The following is a 19,474-nucleotide window of genomic DNA, read 5'->3' as shown; positions in this document are numbered from 1 at the left end:
ATCTAAAGAGAGAAAAAAAAAGAGAAAGATTGCCTGGATATCGGAGGATCCCCGCATGCTCCATGGAGTTCAAAATAATTTTAATATTTATTTTTACTTTCCCCAATTACTTTATAATTTTATCTTCAAAGGACCTATGTATTTAATCCTATCTTTTGTAGGTATGGGAGCCAAATTTTCAAAAATATATCATATTCATTTCTTAGATTGTATGTAATTTTTTCAAGTGGAATGCAACTATGTATTTCATCAATTCAACAATCCATAGTTAAATATAAATCAGATTTCCAAGTAACTGCGATAACTTTTTTGGCTACTGCCAATGCAATTTTTATCAATTTGTTCTGATACTTATTCAATTTAAGTTTCGGTATTGTCCCTTCAATGTCTCCTAATAAAAATAATACTGGACTATGTGGGAGTTGTACTCCAGTAATTTGTTCCAATAAAAGGTTTAGATTTATCCAAAATGGTTGAATTTTAAAACAAGACCAAGTAGAATGTAAAAAAAGTACCAATTTCTTGATTACATCGAAAACATTGGTCAGACATATTTGAATTTAACCTATTTATTTTCTGTGGTGTTATATATAATTGATGTAAAAAATTATATTGTATTAATCTAAGTCGAACATTTATTGTATTTCTCATACTATCAGAACATAATCTTGACCAGTTTTTTCCATCAATTTTAACATTCAAATCAAATTCCCATTTTTGTCTTGATTTATGAATTCCTGATTTAATTGTCTGTTTTTGAATCAAATTATACATACAAGATGTAAATTTTTTAATTTTACCTTTTTGAATTAATATTTCTATTTCACTAGATTTTGGCATCAACGTTGTTTGACCCAGCTTTTCTCATAAATAAGCCTTTAATTGAAAATAACAGAACAGAGTGTTATTTGATATTTTATATCTATTTTTTAATTGATCAAACAACATCAATATACCTCCTTCAAAACAATCACCTATATATTTAATCCCCTTTTGGAACCAATTATGTAAAAGTTTATTATCTATTCTAAAAGGAATAAGCCTATTTTGAATTAAAGTTCTTTTTGCTAATAAAGATTTCTTTATCTCATCGTCCATAGTTACCTTATTCCATAAATCAATCAAGTGTCTTAATATAGGAGATTCTTTTTTTCCCGTATCCATTTAGATTCCCATTTACATATATAATCTTCTGGTATATTTTCTCCTATCTTATCTAATTCTATTCTAATCCATGCCGGTTTTTCTTCATCAAAAAAAGACGCAATAAATCTAAGTTGATTTGCTTTATAATAATTCTTAAAATTTGGAAGTTGTAACCCTCCTAAATCAAATTTACATGTCAATTTTTCCAATGATATTCTTGACATCTTTCCTTTCCAAAGAAATTTCCTTACATATTTATTCAGTTCTTGAAAAAACTTCTGAGGTAATTGTATTGGTAAAGTTTGAAATAAATATTGCAATCTAGGAAATATATTCATTTTTACAGCATTAACTCTACCTATTAATGTTATTGGTAACATCATCCATTTATCAAGATCCTCTTTTTTTTTAATAATGGCAAATAATTTTGTTTATATAAATTTTTTACATCATTATCAACTCTAATACCTAAATATTTTATCCCGTTTATTGACCATCGAAATTGAGTTACTAATCGACATTGATTATAATTTCCTTTGGTAAGGGGTAAAATTTCACTCCTTTCAGATTTTCGGAGAAGGACTTCTGAGAATCGGAGCAAGAGTGAGGCGGAAGCCATTTTGAATTTTACCGGTTTTCATCTGAGTTGAGAGAGACGGGACTGTGCAGGCGTGTGACGTCGGGCAGTGAAGTGCGGGAGATTTAAAAGGAACACAGCCCAATACAGTGGGCAGCGTCATTGCGGGCAGTGGAGTGAGCCGGGAGTAGAGTGTAGGCCTAAGGGCTTTGGCTCAACGGGCGAGGCGGAACCGGGTGAGGCGAGGAAGACCGGAGCTGCAGAGCTCTCACAGCTAGTTGCTTGGTAAGTATTGGTAAGTAGTCCTGCTTCCTTTTACACTTATGACTTTAAAAGTATTGTTAAATAGTGTGATAGTTAGCTGTATTGGGGCAAAGGGTTCTTGCATAACTAATACTAGTACATTAAATTAACTGTATAGCATGGAGCAGGTGATGTGTTACTGCTGCGAGATGTGGGAACCGGTGGACCCCATTGAGGGACACGGCGACTACATTTGCAGCAAGTGTTTGTTGCTCGAGGAACTCCAGCTTCATATTGATGAGCTGCAGTCCGAGCTTCAGACACTGCGACACATCAGGGAGGGGGAGAGTTACCTGGACTCTGTGTACCAGGAGATAGCCACACCTAATAGATTAACTAATGTAGATTGCAGTCAAGCACAGGATGGTGTGGCTATGAGTGAGGCAAGTAGGGGAATCCAGGAGGTAGGGCTGGAAGAGATGCAGGCCTTGCTCTTGTCCAACAGATTCGAGGCTTTAACTCCCTGTGAGGGCAGGAGCGGGGTCTGTGGGGAGGATGAGCAACCTGCCCATAGCACCATGGAGTGGGGGGCCATTCCAGAGGGGGGATGTTGCCTGCCTGGTGCCAGGGTTAAGGACATCTCTTCTGGGCTGGAGAGAAACTTGCAGTGGGAGGGGGAGGATCCAGTTATCTTAATACACGTCGGTACCAATGACATAGATAGGACAAGGAAGAAGGTTCTGTTACAGGAATATGAGCAGCTAGGGGTCAAATTAAAAAACAGAACCTCAGGGGTAATAATCTCTGGATTATTACCTGAGCCACGAGCAAATTTGGCTAGGTTAAATAAAATTAGGGAGTTAAACGTGTGGCTCAAAGACTGGTGTGGGAGAAGTGGGTTTTGCTTCTTGAGACACTGGCACCAGTACTGGGACAGGAGAGAACTGTTCCGGAGGGACGGGCTTCACCTGAACCGGGCTGGGATTAGTGTCCTGGTGAATCATATAACTAGGGCTGCAGAGAGGTCTTTAAACTAACTAGTGGGGGGGGGGGGGAGGATTCTAGAGAGCAAATAATTAAAAAGACAATGGAGAAGGTAATAGATGTAGGTAAAAGTGGAGGAATAAAAAGACAGTGTGTCAGGAGGGGAAAGAATGTACGGAGATAAGCGTAAAGTTGTACAAAAGGAAAAGGTAGGAAATAAGTGTCAAACATATTTGAAAGTCCTTTATTTGAATGCACGTAGTATTAGGAATAAAATTGATGAGTTGACGGTACAAATAATTACGTATGGTTATGATATTGTGGCAATTATGGAAACATGGCTGCAGGGTGACCAGGACTGGGAATTAAACATACAAGGGTATTCGACAATTAGGAGAGACAGGCAAGAAGGAAAAGGAGGTGGGGTGGCCATGTTAATAAAGCAAGAAATCACTGCAATAAAATGAAATGATATTGGCTCAAAGGATCAGGATAACGAAACAATTTGGGTAGAAATAAGAAATAGTAAAGGGAAAAGAGCAGTGGTGGGAGTAGTCTATAGGCCTCCAAACAGCTGTAACTCAGTTGGTCGGAGCATAAATCAGGAAATAGTTGGGGCTTGTAATAAGGGAACAGCTATAATTATGGGGGATTTTATCTTTCATATTGACTGGACTAATCAAGTGGGACACAGCAGCCTTGAAGAAGAGTTTATTGAGTGTATTCGGGAAGGGTTCCTTGAACAATACGTTACTGAGCCGACAAGGGGGCAAGCAGTCTTAGATCTGGTCCTGTGTAATGAGACAGGACTAATAAAAAAATGTCCTAGTAAAGGATCCTCTTGGAATGAGTGACCATAGCATGGTCGAATTCCATATTCAATTAGAGGATGAGAGGGTTGGATCTCAAACAAGCGTACTGAGCTTAAATAAAGGAGACATTGATGGTATGAGAGCGGAATTGCTTAAGATGGATTGGGAAAATAGATTAAAGTGTAGATCGGTACTTGATCAGTGGTGTATATTTAAGGAGTTATTTTACAACTATCAAGAAAAATATATTCCACTGAAGAAAAAAGTGTGTAAAAGAAAAAATAGTTATCCGTGGCTAAGTAAAGAAATAAAGCAAAGTATACGACTAAAAAGAAAGTTATATAAGGTAGCTAAATCTAGTGGGAAGATTGAAGGTCGAGAAGCTTTTAAAGATCAGCAGCAAATAACAAAAAGATTGATTAAGAAGGGGAAGATAGATTATGAAAGTAAATTGGCGATAAACATAAAAGCAGAGAGTAAGAGTTTTTATAGTTACATAAAAAAAAACGGTGGCTAAAGTAAATGTTGGTCCCCTAGAAGATGAGACCGGGAAATTAATGGTAGGGACATGGAGATGGCGGAAACGCTGAACAAATATTTTGTATTAGTTTTTACAGTAGAGGACACTCAAATTATCCCAACACTTGATAAACAGGGGGCTCGAGGGGGAGAGAAGCTAACTACAATTCAAATCACCAAGGAAATGGTACTTGATAAATTAATGGGACTGAAGGTGGATAAATCCCCTGGACCAGATGGCTTGCATCCTAGGGTCTTAAGGGAAGTGGCGGTCGGGATTGTGGATGCATTAGTGATAATTTTTCAAAACTCGCTGGACTCGGCAATGGCCCTGCAGATTGGAAAAATGCTAATGTAACTCCTTTATTTAAAAAGGGCAATAGACAGAAGGCTGGGAATTATAGGCCAGTTAGCCTAACATCTGTGGTTGGCAAAATGTTGGAATCGATAATTAAGGAAACAGTAACAGGGCATTTGGATAAACATAGCTTAATAGGACAAAGTCAGCATGGCTTTACAAAAGGGAAGTCATGTTTGACAAATTTGTTGGAGTTCTTTGAGGACATAACATATAGGGTAGATAAAAGGGAACCAGTGGATGTGGTGTATTTGGACTTCCAAAAGGCATTTGACAAGGTGCCACACCAAAGATTATTACTTAAAGTAAAAAATCATGGGATTGGGGATAATATTCTGGCATGGGTGGAGGATTGGCTTTCTAACAGAAAACAGAGAGTTGGGATAAATGGTTTATTCTCAGACTGGCAGTTGGTGACTAGTGGTGTTCCGCCGGGGTCGGTGTTGGGACCCCAACTCTTTACAATCTATATTAATGATTTGGAGAAAGGGACTAAGTGCAACGTATCGAAGTTTGCTGATGACACAAAGATGGGAGGGAGTGTAATTAGTGCGGAGGACATTGAAACCCTGCAGGGGAAATAGATAGGCTGAGTGATTGGGCAGACATTTGGCAGATGAAATATAATACTGACAAGTGTGAGGTCTTGCACTTTGGCAGGAAAAATAATAGAGCAAGTTATTATCTAAATGGAGAGAAACTGGAAAGTGCTTCTGTGCAAAGGGATCTGGGGGTCCTGGTGCAGGAAACACAAAAAGATAGTATGCAAGTGCAGCAGGTGGTCAAGAAGGCCAATGGAATGCTGGCTTTTACTGCTAGGGGGATGGAGTATAAGAACAGGGAGGTCTTACTGCAGTTGTACCGGGTATTGGTGAGACCACACCTGGAGTACTGTGTGCAGTTCTGGTGTCCATATTTAAGAAAGGACATACTGGCTCTCGAGGCAGTGCAGAGAAGGTTCACTAGGTTAATTCCGGGGATGGGTGGGTTGATGTATGATGAGAGGTTAAGTAGATTGGGACTCTACTCATTGGAGTTCCGAAGAATGAGAGGCGATCTTATTGAAACATATAAGATTGTGAAGGGGCTTGATCGGGTGGATGTGGGGAGAATGTTCCCAATGATGGGTGCAACTAGGACTAGGGGGCATAATCTTAAAATAAGGGGATGCCGTTCCAGGACTGAGATGCGGAGAAATTTCTTCACTCAGAGGGTAGTGGGGCTGTGGAATTTACTGCCCCAGAGAGCTGTGGAAGCTACTACACTCAATAAATTCAAAACGGAGATAGACATTTTCCTGGATAAAAATGGCATTAGGGGATATGGTGAGCGAGCAGGTAAGTGGACATGAGGCTAGGTTTAGATCAGCCATGTGATCTCCTGGACCAGTTTTCGATAGCCTGGATGGATCAGAGAGGAATTTTCCAGATTTTTTCTCCTCAATTAGCAACTTGTTTTTTTTCCCCCCGGGTGATCACATGGGTTTGGGCGGGATGAATAATAAAATAAAATGGGCGGCATGGTGCCCTGTTGATTGGCACTGTTGCCTTGTGGGATTCGGTGAAAACTAGAGTTAAGATTGGATCAGCCATGATCTTGTTGAATGGCGGAGCAGGCTTGAGGGGCCGATTGGCCTACTCCTGCTCCTATCTCTTATGTTCTTATGTACTTTATACCCTGATACTTTCCCATATTCTTCCAATCTAAAAGATAATCTTTGCAAAGATTGCAATGGGTTTGTTAAATAAATCAAAACATCATCAGCAAATAAATTAATCTTATATTCTTCTTGATTAACTCTAAAGCCCCCAATGTCTGAATCTGTTCTAATTAATTCAGCTAATGGATCCATTGCCAATACAAATAAAGCAGGTGATAATGGGCAGCCTCGTCTAGTTGACCTCGTTAAGCAAAATGGTGTTGAAATCTGACCATTTGTAGCTACTTTAGCTTGAGGATTAGTATTTAAGGTTTTAATCCATTGTATAAAAGATATTTCTAACTCATATTTTTCCAATACCTTAAATAAAAAATCCCATTCCAATCTATCAAATGCTTTTTCTGCATCCAAAGCAACTGCCACACTCATTTCCTCTCTTTTTTTGTGCCAAATGAATTACCGTAGATTCCGGATTATAAGCCGCTACTTTTTTCCCACATTTTGAACAGCTTTGAACTCTGCGGCCTATAATCCAGAGCGGCTAATACATGGTTTTTTTTTCATGCCGCCTCGTAAACATTTTGCCTCGTAACAGTAGACCAATAAAATTGATGAGTAGTTCACAGAGGTCCAATGAAATTGTACGATAAATCAAGCGCACTTTCACAATTAAATTATTGTAAATCAGTCATTTGTACTCACCCTCATCAACATGGAAAATACTCGAAGAAAAGCAAGACCCGAGCGCGTCAGACCCGATTAGACCCGATCGCATTGCGCAAGTGCGTCAGACCCGATTAGACCCGATCGCATTGCGCAAGCGAGTCAGACCCGATTAGACCCGAGCGAAAACGCTGCTTTTAAGTTAAAGTCGATCAATAACTTTTCCTGGTAGGCTGCAGTATATATATTTTTACCAGTCGCTAGGAGATATTGGAATGTTGTTCGTGCTGTTCAGTAAAAAAGTATATGCAACATAATTTGTGTTACCGATACGTATGTATATTTAAAAGTAGCGGTGCGGCCTAAAATCCGGTGCGGCCTTTACAATTAAAAAATTGATTTTATTTCTAAAATTAGAGCCTGCGGCTTTTAATCAGGTGCGCTCTGTAGTCCGGAATCTGCGGTATACTAAGTAACCGGGTTATATTATCCATTGATTGTCTGTTTTTAATAAAACCTGATTGATCCATTTGTATTAATTTTGGTAAATATTTAGATATTCTATTAGATAAAATTTTTGTGATTATTTTATAATCTGTATTCAACAAAGAAAGAGGCCTATATGATGTTGGTTTTAAAGGATCCCTATCTTTTTTTGGCAATACAGTTATGATCGCTGTTAAAAAAGATTGTGGGAGTTTATGCATTCTTTCCACTTGGTATATTAATTCCATAAAAGGAGGAATTAATAAATCTTTAAATTTTTTATAAAATTCAGGAGGAAAACCATCTTCTCCCGGGGATTTATTACTCTGAAGTGATCCTAAAGCTTCTTCAACCTCTTTTAATATAAAGGGCCTATCTAATCCTTTCTGTTCTTCCAAATTTAATTTTGGAAGGGTTATTTGTGATAAAAATTTATCTATCTCAGCAATCTTATTTTGTGATTCTGATTGATATAGTTCAGTATAAATTTTTTTTAAAGTTTCATTAATTTCTAAAGGTTTATATGTAATCTTATTTACATTTGTTCTAATTGCATTTATTGTTTTAGAAGCCTGTTCTGTTTTCAACTGTCAAGCAAGAATTTTATGTGATCTTTCACCTAATTTGTAATATTTCTGTTTAGTTCTCATAATTACTTTTTCTGTACAATATGTCTGGAGTGTATTATATTGTAGTTTTTTATTAACAAGTTGTCTTCGTTTTTCTTCTGTCATATATCTCCTCATCTAAATCATTAATATATATTGTAAACAACTGATGTCCCAGCACTGAGCCCTGCTTTATCCTACTAGTCACTGCCTGCCATTCTGAAAAGGTCCCGTTTACTCCCACTCTTTGCTTCCTGTCTGCCAACCAATTCTCTATCCACATCAATACCATACCCCCAATACCATGTGCTTTAAGTTTACACACTAATCTCCTGTGTGGGACCTTGTCAATAGCCTTTTGAAAATCTAAATATACCACATCTACTGGCTCTCCCCTATCCACTCTACTAGTTACATCTTCAAAAAATTCTATAAGATTTGTTACGTATTCAGGCAACAATAAATATATATGAGTTAGGCAAGGGTTTTTATAACAAATAACACGTTTATTAAACACTGAAAACAAACCCCCCAAAAGTAAACAAACATTAGCTTAACCGGAATTCAGCTGCTGTGCGGCAGATTCACAGTTCTTAATAGCGTTGCAGTTCAAACAGTTCTTAAAGCGGTATTGAAAAAAAAACAGTTCTTTAAAGCGGTATGCCGAAAGTTCAAAAGCTCACAGTCCATTTAAAAGGAGAGACTTTTTAAGGCGATTTAAATTCTCTTCCACGTCGTTGTCCTTCTATCCCCGGCGTCAAACTTTCCCACAAAAAATTTTATGAAATATAACAGCTTAAAGGCACTGACCTTCCTTCCACACTATTCTCAATCTCCTGCTATCCCAGCGGGGATTAACACAAGAACAGTCAACGAAATGCTTCCGAATGAGGATTACACAAGGTCGAACTTTCCACCGTCGAAAATCGATTCTCCTCGATCTTTATCTTCCAAATTCTTATCTTCACTCTCCACCAGCAAAGAAACCGCTGGCAATGACCTTTTAAACTTTAGGCATTAGATATAACTTCATTTTTCAACTAAACTGCGTCATCACATTAAATCACGCAGTGACATGAAGTCATCTTGGCAAATCTAGCCACAAACTGCCCCACCTGACAGGGTGGGTCTTCCTTTTATACCCTGTAAAAAAAAACCTGTCACATGACCTCTACTGGCGGGAAAATGACATCACTCCACCATCACAAGACCATTACCTCAAGTCCACTATAACTTCAAACCCAGTCACGTGACAAGGGTACCACTGTCACGTGTCACGGGTACGTAACACCTCCCTCCAAAAAAAACATTTTTGGTCTTACAAGAACATAAATTTTAACAATTACTTACAAGAAAAACAAATCTATAAATTATATAACATACACAATATACGATACAGTAGGAGTGTTACAATTAAAAAAACCACTCCAAAAAAAAATTACATTGTACATTCAACATCGAGATAGACAATCAGCAACCACATTATCTTTACCTTTAACGTGAGTTATCACAATATTGTACTCTTGTAACATCAAACCCCAATTTAGATAGATAGATAGATACTTTATTCATCCCCATGGGGAAATTCAACATTTTTTCCAATGTCCCATACACTTCTTGTAGCAAAAATTAATTACATACAATACTTAAGTCAGTAATAATATGATATGCATCTAAATCACTAACTCAAAAAGCATTAATAATAGCTTTAAAAAAAAAAGTTCTTAAGTCCTGGCAGTTGAATTGTAAAGCCTAATGGCATTGGGGAGTATTGACCTCTTCATCCTGTCTGAGGAGCATTGCATCGATAGTAACCTGTCGCTTCTGCTTCTCTGTCTCTGGATGGTGCTATGTAGAGGATGTTCAGGGTTTTCCATAATTGACCGTAGCCTACTCAGTGCCCTTCGCTCAGCTACCGATGTTAAACTGTCCAGTACTTTGCCCACGACAGAGCCCGCCTTCCTTACCAGCTTATTAAGACGGGAGGCGTCCCTCTTCTTAATGCTTCCTCCCCAACACGCCACCACAAAGAAGAGGGCGCTCTCAACAACTGACCTATAGAACATCTTCAGCATCTCACTGCAGACATTGAATGATGCCAACCTTCTAAGGAAGTACAGTCGACTCTGTGCCTTCCTGCACAAGGCATCTGTGTTGGCAGTCCAGTCTAGCTTCTCGTCTAACTGTACTCCCAGATACTTGTAGGTCTTAACCTGCTCCACACATTCTCCATTAATGATCACTGGCTCCATATGAGGCCTAGATCTCCTAAAGTCCACCACCATCTCCTTGGTCTTGGTGAAATTGAGACGCAGGTAGTTTGAGTTGCACCATATCACAAAGTCCTGTATCAGTTTCCTATACTCCTCCTCCTGTCCATTCCTGACACACCCCACTATAATAATCTTCTGTTTTTGTTTTTCATCTTACTCAGAAAAACTAACGGATTATGATCAGTGTAAACAATAAGTGGTTTTTGAGTTGTACCAACATATACCTCAAAATATTCCAAGGCTAAAACAAGAGATAACAATTCTTTCTCTATTGTTGAATAGCTTCTTTGATGCTTATTAAATTTCTTAGAAAAGTATGCTACTGGATGATCAACCTCATCACCATCATTCCTTTGCATCAATACTGCTCCCGCAGCCTCATCACTAGCATCTACAGCTAATGAAAAAAGTTTTCCAAAGTCAGGTGCCTTAAGCACAGGTTGTTGACATATCATTGTTTTCAATTTTTCAAATGCTTCCTGACAAGGCACTGTCCACACAAACTTCACTTTCTTCTGCAGAAGGTTAGTTAATGGAAGGGCAACATTAGCAAAATTCTTACAAAATTTTCGATAATATCCTACCATTCCCAAAAATCTTTTGAGAGTTTTTTTTCCCGTCGGAGTGGGAATCTCTAAAATTGCCTGAACTTTTGCCTGAACAGGAGCTACCTTACCTTGACCTACAACATAACCAAGGTAAGTCACAGTGGCATGTGCAAATTCACTCTTGGCTAAATTAACAGTCAAGTTAGCTTCTGAAAGCTTTTCAAACAATTTCTCCACCGCAATTATGTGTGCTTCCCAAGTATAATTTCCTGTCACTAAATCATCAATATAAGCATCAGTATCTTTCAATCCCTGAATCACAGAATTAATCATCCTCTGGAAAGTACCTGGGGCATTCTTCATCCCAAATGGAAGAACATTATACTCATATAACCCAGATGGAGTTACAAATGCAGAAATCTCTCTACCTCTGTCCGTTAATGGAACACACCAATACCCTTTCAATACATCAATCTTTGTAAGGAACTTTGCTTTTCCAACCTTATCTACACAATCATCTACTCTAGGAATTTGATATGCATCTTTTTTCGTTACAGCATTCACCTTCCTATAGTCCATACAAAACCTAATACTACCATCAGGTTTTGGCACCATAACACATGGCGAACTCCAATTCGAGTTAGAATGTCTAATAATATCATTCTCTAACATGTATTCAATTTCTTTCTCAGCAAGTTCACATTTTTCCATGTTCATCCTATATGGATGTTGTTTAATAGGTTTGGCATCTCCAACATCTACATCATGTGAAGCTATAGTAGTCCTTCTCGGAACATGTGGAAACAAATCCTTATACTTAAAAATCAATTCCTTCATCTGATGTTTCCGCTCTAGCTGTAAATGTGCTAATTTCTCATCCATATTTTCCAGAATGGTCGAATTAGGTAACCTAACAGAAACAATGTTAGATTTAGAATGAAAGTCAGATGAACCATCTATCATGTTCCCAGTTAAATCAAACTCATTCTCACTAACCACAACAGTCACAGTATCAGATTGTTTCCCAAAATATGGTTTAATCATATTTATGTGGCAAAGTTGTGTTGACCTTCTACGATCTGGAGTTTTTATTACGTAATCCACATCATTGATTCTAGACACAATTTCATAAGGACCATGAAATCTAGCTTGTAAAGGATTTGTCTGCACTGGGAAAAGAGCCAACACCTTATCTCCAGGCTTAAACATCCTCATCCTAGCTTCTTTATCATACCAAGTTTTCATTTTCTCCTGAACCAACTTTAAATTTTCCTTGGCTAAGCTACAAGCTTTATGTAACCTGTCCTTAAATTACAAAACATAGTCCAACAAATTAGTGTGTACCTCCTTACTAATCCACTGTTCTTTCAATAAAGCTAAAGGTCCTCTAACTCTATGCCCAAACACAAGTTCAAATGGACTAAAACCTAAAGATTCCTGTACCGATTCCCTTACTGCAAATAAAAGTAAGTTTATACTCTCATCCCAGTCACTTTCATTTTCCACACAATATGTCCTAATCATATTCTTGAGGGTAGAATGAAGCCTCTCCAAGGCACCTTGCGATTCTGGATGGTATGCAGACGAAGTGATTTGCTTAGCTCCCAATTTATAAACTATCTGTTGAAACAATCCAGACATAAAATTACTGCCTTGATCAGTTTGTATTTCCTTAGGCAATCCAAAATAAGTAAAGAATTTTATAAGAGCCTTCGTCACAGTTTTAGCTTTTATATTCCTAAGTGGTACTGCCTCTGGAAACCTACACGAAGTAGACTTGATAGTCAACAAATACTGATAACCAGTTTTTGTCTTTGGTAATGGACCAACACAATCTACAATAACTTTAGAAAACGGTTCACCGAATGCTGGAATAGGTTGTAATGGAGCTACTGGTGTAACCTGATTTGGTTTACCCACAATTTGACAAGTATGGCACGTCTTACAAAACATCGCCACATCTTTTCTTAGACCAGGCCAGTAAAAATGTTTTAAAATCTTGTCCACAGTTTTCCTTACCCCTTGATGTCCACCTAAAGGCATACTATGAGCTAAAGTCAAAATCTCATTCCGATAAACTTTAAGAACAACCACCTGATGAACAACATTCCATTCCTCACTTGCAGGAATTGTAGGCGACCTCCACTTCCTCATCAACACTCCTTTTTCCAAGTAATATCCTACTGACACCTTCTCAATTTCACTACCTAGTAAAGCTTGTTCCCTTAATTTTATAATCTCAGGATCTCTATTCTGCTCTGCTATCATCTCCTTCCGAGACAGAGATAAATCTTCATAGTCAGACTTACTCCCAGAATCTTGTTCAAACAACGAAGGTAAGAAAGTCTCTGACACATCCTCAAAACTCGAATCCTGAGTTGAACAGTCATGAGTAACAACCTCATTCTGCACATCAATTTTTTTAGCCGTAGCTCTAGTCACAACACAGGAAGAATCTGTGTTAGAATTCATCTCTGGTTCCTCTGACTCCATTGTCAAATGTACTTCAGGAAAAACTTGTCCACCTGCCAAGTCATTACCTAACAAGAAAGAAATACCCTTCACAGGTAAGCTATGCTGTAATCCTACTTTAACAAATCCTGTAACTAACCCTGACTTTAAATTTACTTTATGTAAATGTACAGGCATAAAATCACTTCCAACACCTCTTATGTAATTCACCTCACCAGTATCACTCTCTTCATTAAACTTCAACATATTGTCTAACATCAGTGATTGAGAAGCTCCAGTATCCCTAAGGATTTTTATTGGCACCAGAGTAGATCCTTCTTTCAAGGATACAAACCCTTCAGTTATAAAATGATCATATCCCTTTCTAACTTGGTCAGACTCTAACAAATCCTCATTTGTGTTTACCAAACCCTGTAACTTTACAGGTGCTTCAGTATGTTGCACACAAGCATCTGGAATTGCTTCCTTCTCTTTCTTTTTCAATTTGAAACAGTTAGCTATTACATGGCCAAGCTTCTTACAATAGTTACAAATAAGACCAAACTCTCTTTCCTTCACAGGTTTTCCTTCCTCCTTACCTCTCTCATTAACCTCTGATAGAATTTCTGATTTACCTTGAGTCTCCATATTATTTTTCCTCTTAAAAATTCTACCCTGAGGAAATTTATTCTTATGGATTAAAACATACTCATCAGCTAATCTAGCACAGTTCTGCAATTTATCCGTATCCCTCTCATTTAACTAGGTCCTTACTTCAACAGGAATGCTTCTTTTAAATTCCTCCATTAAAATCAGCTCTCTCAATGTATCATAGTCCCCATTTACATTTTTAGAAGAAACCCATCTCTCAAAATACATAGCTTTATCATAGGCAAATTCCACATAAGTCTTTTCCACAGACTTTTTCAAACTCCTGAATCTTTCCCTATAATCTTCTGGGACTAATTCGTATGCTTTGAGAATATTTGTTTTCACAATATCATAATCTAATGCTTGCGCAGCAGTTAAAGCTGTGTAAACTTGCTGTGCTTTGACTTTAATTACACTCTGTAACAACACTGACCATTTATCTTTCGGCCAGTCTGATATCCGAGCAATAGTTTCAAAATGTTGAAAATATCTTTCCACTTCTGTTTCACTAAACGGAGGGACCAATTTAATTTCTTGGCTAGCAACAAACGGTTTTTTAGAATGAGAAGACTGATTCCCAGACCTTAAATTCGCCATTGCATATTCAAACTCACTCTCTTTCTGTTCAGCTTCCAATTTATAAAGCTCCAATTCTGCTTTACTTTGATCCAACTTCATTTGTTCAATTTGCAACTGTATCTCCAGATTACTTATTGGAAACGATTCTAAAATCGATTCATCAAAATCACCCGAAGCCACAAAGTGTGATGCGATTTTTCTCTGTATTACAGCCTTTGATGTAGTCTTCAAAATACCTTTAAGTTGCAATCTATTAGCAATCTCAGATACTTCCGCTTTTTTCGCCTTCGCTAACAAATCTGTGGCTGGCAAATCCAGAAACTCATCAATATTCATCGTTGCAGAATACCACTCACAAGCCAATCAAACAACAGAATCGAGCATTCCCCGTTACCAAAACACCGATTCAAAAGTTAACAAGCATTTAAACTCAAACGATCCAATCCCGGACGCAGCTCCCATATTTATGTTACGTATTCAGGCAACAATAAATATATATGAGTTAGGCAAGGATTTTTATAACAAATAACACGTTTATTAAACACTGAAAACAAACCCCCCAAAAGTAAACAAACATTAGCTAAACCGGAATTCAGCTGCTGTGCGGCAGATTCGCAGTTATTAATAGCGTTGCAGTTCAAACAGTTCTTAAAGCTGTATTGAAAAAAAGCAGTTCTTTAAAGCGGTATGCCGAAAGTTCAAAAGCTCACAGTCCATTTAAAAGGAGAGACTTTTTAAGGCGATTTAAATTCTCTTCCACGTCATTGTCCTTCTATCCCCGGCATCGAACTTTCCCACGAAGAATTTTATGAAATATAACGGCTTAAAGGTACTGACCTTCCTTCCACACTATTCTCAATCTCCCGCTATCCCAGCGAGGATTAACACGAGAACAGTCAACGAAATCCTTCCGAATGAGGATCACACAAGGTCGAACTTTCCACCGTCGAAAATCGATTCTCCTCGATCTTTATCTTCCAAATTCTTATCTTCACTCTCCACCAGCAAAGAAACCGCTGGCAATGACCTTTTAAACTTTAGGCATTATATAAAACTTCATTTTTCAACTAAACTGCGTCATCACATTAAATCACGCAGTGACATGAAGTCATCTTGGCAAATCTAGCCACGAACTGCCCCACCTGACAGGATGTGTCTTCCTTTTATACCCTGTAAAAAAAACCTGTCACATGACCTCTACTGGCGGGAAAATGACATCACTCCACCATCACAAGACCATTACCTCAAGTCCAGTATAACTTCAAACCCAGTCACGTGACAAGGGTACCACTGTCACGTGTCACGGGTACGTAACAGATTCGTCAAACAAGACTTTCCTTTCACAAATCCATGCTGACTTTGTCCGATGATTTCACCTCTTTCCAAATGTGCTGTTATCACATATTTGATAACCGACTCCAGCATTTTCCCCACCACTGACATCAGACTAAGCGGTCTATAATACCCCAGTTTCTCTCTCCCTCCTTTTTTAAAAAGTGGGGTTACATTAGCCACCCTCCAATCCTCAGGAACCAATCCAGAATCTAAGGAGTTTTGAAAAATTGTCACTAATGCATCCACTATTTCTTGGGCTACTCTGGGATGCAGACTATCTGGCCCTGTGGATTTATCTGCCTTTAATCCCTTCAATTTACCTAACACCACTTCCCTACTAACATGTATTTACCTCAGTTCCTCCATCTCACTAGACCCTCGGTCCCTTACTATTTCCGGAGGATTATTTATGTCCTCCTTAGTGAAGACAGAACCAAAGCAGTTATTCAATTGGTCTGCCATGTCTTTGTTCCCTATGATCAATTCACCTGTTTCTGACTGTAAAGGTCCTTACATTTGTCTTGACCAATCTTTTTCTATTCACATATCTGTAAAAGATTTTACAGTCAGTTTTTATGTTCCCTGCCAGCTTTCTCTCATAATCTTGTTTCCCTTTCCTAATTAAGCCCTTTGTCCTCCTGTGCTGGTCTCTGAATTTCTCCCAGTCCTCAGGTGTGCCGCTTTTTTTTTTTGCTAATTTATATGTTTCTTCTTTGGACTTGATACTGTCCCTAATTTCCCTTGTCAGTCACGGGTTTATTCTTTTGCCAAACTGGGATGAACAATTGTTGTAGTTCATCCATGTGATGAACTGTTTCACTTACAGTTAGAAACAGGTGAATTGATCATAGGGAACAAGGACATGGCAGACCAATTGAATAACGACTTTAGTTCTGTCTTCACTAAGGAGGACATAAATAATCTTCCGGAAGTAGTAGAGGACCGAGGGTCTAGTGAGATGGAGGAACTGAGGGTAATACATGTTAGTAGGGAAGTGGTGTTAGGTAAATTGAAGGGATGAAAGGCAGATAAATCCCCAGGGCCAGATGGTCTGCATCCCAGAGTAGCCCAAGAAATAGTGGATGCATTAGTGATAATTTTTCAAAACTCCTTAGATTCTGGATTAGTTCCTGAGGATTGGAGGGTGGCTAATGTAACCTCACTTTTTTAAAAAAGGAGGGAGAGAGAAACCGGGAAATTATAGACTGGTTAGCCTGACATCGGTGGTGGGGAAAATGCTAGAGTTGGTTGTGAAAGATGTGATAACAGCACATTTGGAAAGAGGTGAAATAATCGGACAACATCAGCATGGATTTGTGAAAGGAAAATCATGTCTGGCGAATCTTACAGAATTTTTTGAGGATGTAATTAGTCGAATGGATAGGGGAGAACAAGTGGATGTGGTATATTTGGATTTTCAAAAGGCTTTTGACAAGGTTCCACACAGGAGATTAGTGTGCAAATTTAAAGCACACCGTATTGGGGGTATGGTATTGATGTGGATAGAGAATTGGTTGGCAAACAGGAAGCAAAGAGTAGGAGTAAACAGGACCTTTTCAGATTGGCAGGCAGTCACCAGTGGGGTACCGCAAGGCTCAGTGCTGGGAACCCAGTTGTTTACAATATATATTAATGATTTATACGAGGGAATTAAATCCAGCGTCTCCAAGTTTGCGGATGACACGAAGCTGGGCGGCAGTGTTAGCTGTGAGGATGCTAAGAGGATGCAGGGTGACTTGGATATGTTAGGTGAGTAGGCAAATTCATGGCAGATGCAATTTAATGTGGATAAATGTAAGGTTATTCACTTTGGTTGCAAGAACAGGAAAACAGATTATTATCTGAATGGCCGATTAGGAAAAGGGGAGGTGCAACGAGACCTGGGTGTCATTGTACACCAGACATTGAAAGTGGGCATGCAGGTACAGCAGGCAGTGAAAAAAGCAAATGGTATGTTGGCATTCGTAGCAAGAGGATTTGAGTACAGGAGCAGGGAGGTTCTACTGCTGTTGTACAAGGCCCTGGTGAGGCCACAGCCGGAGTACTGTTTGCAGTTTTGTTTCCCTAATCTGAGGAAAGACATTCTTGCCATAAAGGGAGTACAAAGAAGGTTCACCAGATTGATTCCTGGGATGGCAGGACTTTCATATGAAGAAAGACTGGATCGACTAGGCTTATACTCGCTGGAATTTAGAAGGTTGAGGGGGGATCTTATTGAAACGTATACAATTCTAAAGGGATTGGACAGGCTAGATGCAGGAAGATTGTTTCCGATGTTGGGGGAGTCCAGAACGAGGGGTCACAGTTTAAGGATAAAGGCGAAGCCTTTTAGGACCAAGATGAGGAAAAACTTCTTCACACACAGAGTGGTGAACCTGTGGAATTCTCTGCCACAGGAAACAGTTGAGGCTGGTTCCTTGGCTATATTTAAGAGGGAGTTAGATATGGCCCTTGTGGCTAAAGGGATCGGGGGTATGGAGAGAAAGCAGGTACAGGGTTCTGAGTTGGATGATCAGCCATGATCATACTGAATGGCGGTGCAGGCTTGAAGGGCCTAATGGCCTACTCCTGCGCCTATTTTCTATGTTTCTATGTGTGGAAAATTAAAATCTCCCACAATCACAACCTTGTGCTTACTACAAATATCTGCTATCTCCTTACAAATTTGCTCCTCCAATTCTCGCTCCCAATTAGGTGGTTTATAATACACCCCTATAAGTGTTACTATACCTTTCCCATTCCTCAATTCCACCCAAATAGGCTCCCTAAATGAGCCCTGTAATCTATCCTGTCAAAGCACCACTGTAATATTTTCTCGGACAAGTATTGCAATACCCCCCCGCCCTTGCCCTTCTGAAGCAACGAAATGCAGGAATATTTAGTTGCCAATCACACCCCTCCTGCAACCATGTTTCACTAATAGATACAACATCATATTTCCAGTTATCAATCCATACTCTAAGCTCATCCACCTTTCTTACAATGCTCCTAGCATTAAAATAGATGCATTCAAGAAACTTTCCACCTCTTCCTCTCTGTTTATCCCGAATGGTGCAAACAACTTTATTATCTCTTTTTTTCCCTTCTCCCCTACATCTTTGGTCTGAGTGCTCCTACATCAAGGAGGAAGTTCCAATCAGCTCTGTGTTAAATGTTTAACCATCACGGTGACTGAAGGCAGCTGCAGGTTCATGAGGGACTGTTACTGTCAGATTCTGCAGTTCTTGCGGCTGCTCATCGCACCCAGGACTGAACCCTGGTCACTGAGCATTGGAGGAGTCTGTTCTGCTGATGTTAGCCTGACTGGCATTTAATATTGTGGATCTGTGAACGATAAATCAGTTCTGTATCAAATCCCATGTCTCAGGTACTTACTGTCTCTACCACACTCACAATGTACACTAGAAAGGCCACTCAGCCCTTCTGGTTCCTGCCCATGTTTCTGTTCCATATCAGTATATCAAAATCTCTCCCTGCCGTTCCCCTCTCACTCTCCCTTAGATGACACGTTGCAACTAGTCACCACTCCGTGGGATAGGAGATTTCCTGTGAATTTCATGGAAACATATAAATGCACAACA

General features: G+C 38.9%; 1 protein-coding gene across 8 annotated transcripts in view; it reads left to right on the top strand.

Annotated features, from left to right (window-relative positions):
- LOC140723436 (uncharacterized) overlaps positions 1-19,474 on the top strand; it is a 62,687-nt gene that overhangs the window by 11,395 nt on the left and 31,818 nt on the right. Inside the window, exon 4 of one of the 8 annotated variants that reach the window (XM_073038002.1) lies at positions 1,714-2,008. The exons of 4 other annotated variants lie outside the window; for them this stretch is intronic. The gene's annotated coding sequence lies outside the window, so the exon portion shown is untranslated. Of the gene's footprint in view, positions 1-1,713; positions 2,009-17,528; positions 17,643-19,474 lie in introns of those variants that run through there. 3 more of the 8 variants (XM_073038004.1, XM_073038003.1, XM_073038005.1) reach the window with 3 other exon arrangements.

The sequence above is a fragment of the Hemitrygon akajei genome, unplaced genomic scaffold (assembly GCF_048418815.1).
Source record: "Hemitrygon akajei unplaced genomic scaffold, sHemAka1.3 Scf000113, whole genome shotgun sequence".
NCBI classification, from domain to species: Eukaryota; Metazoa; Chordata; class Chondrichthyes; order Myliobatiformes; family Dasyatidae; genus Hemitrygon; species Hemitrygon akajei.
This window is presented reverse-complemented; position numbering and strand designations above follow the sequence as displayed.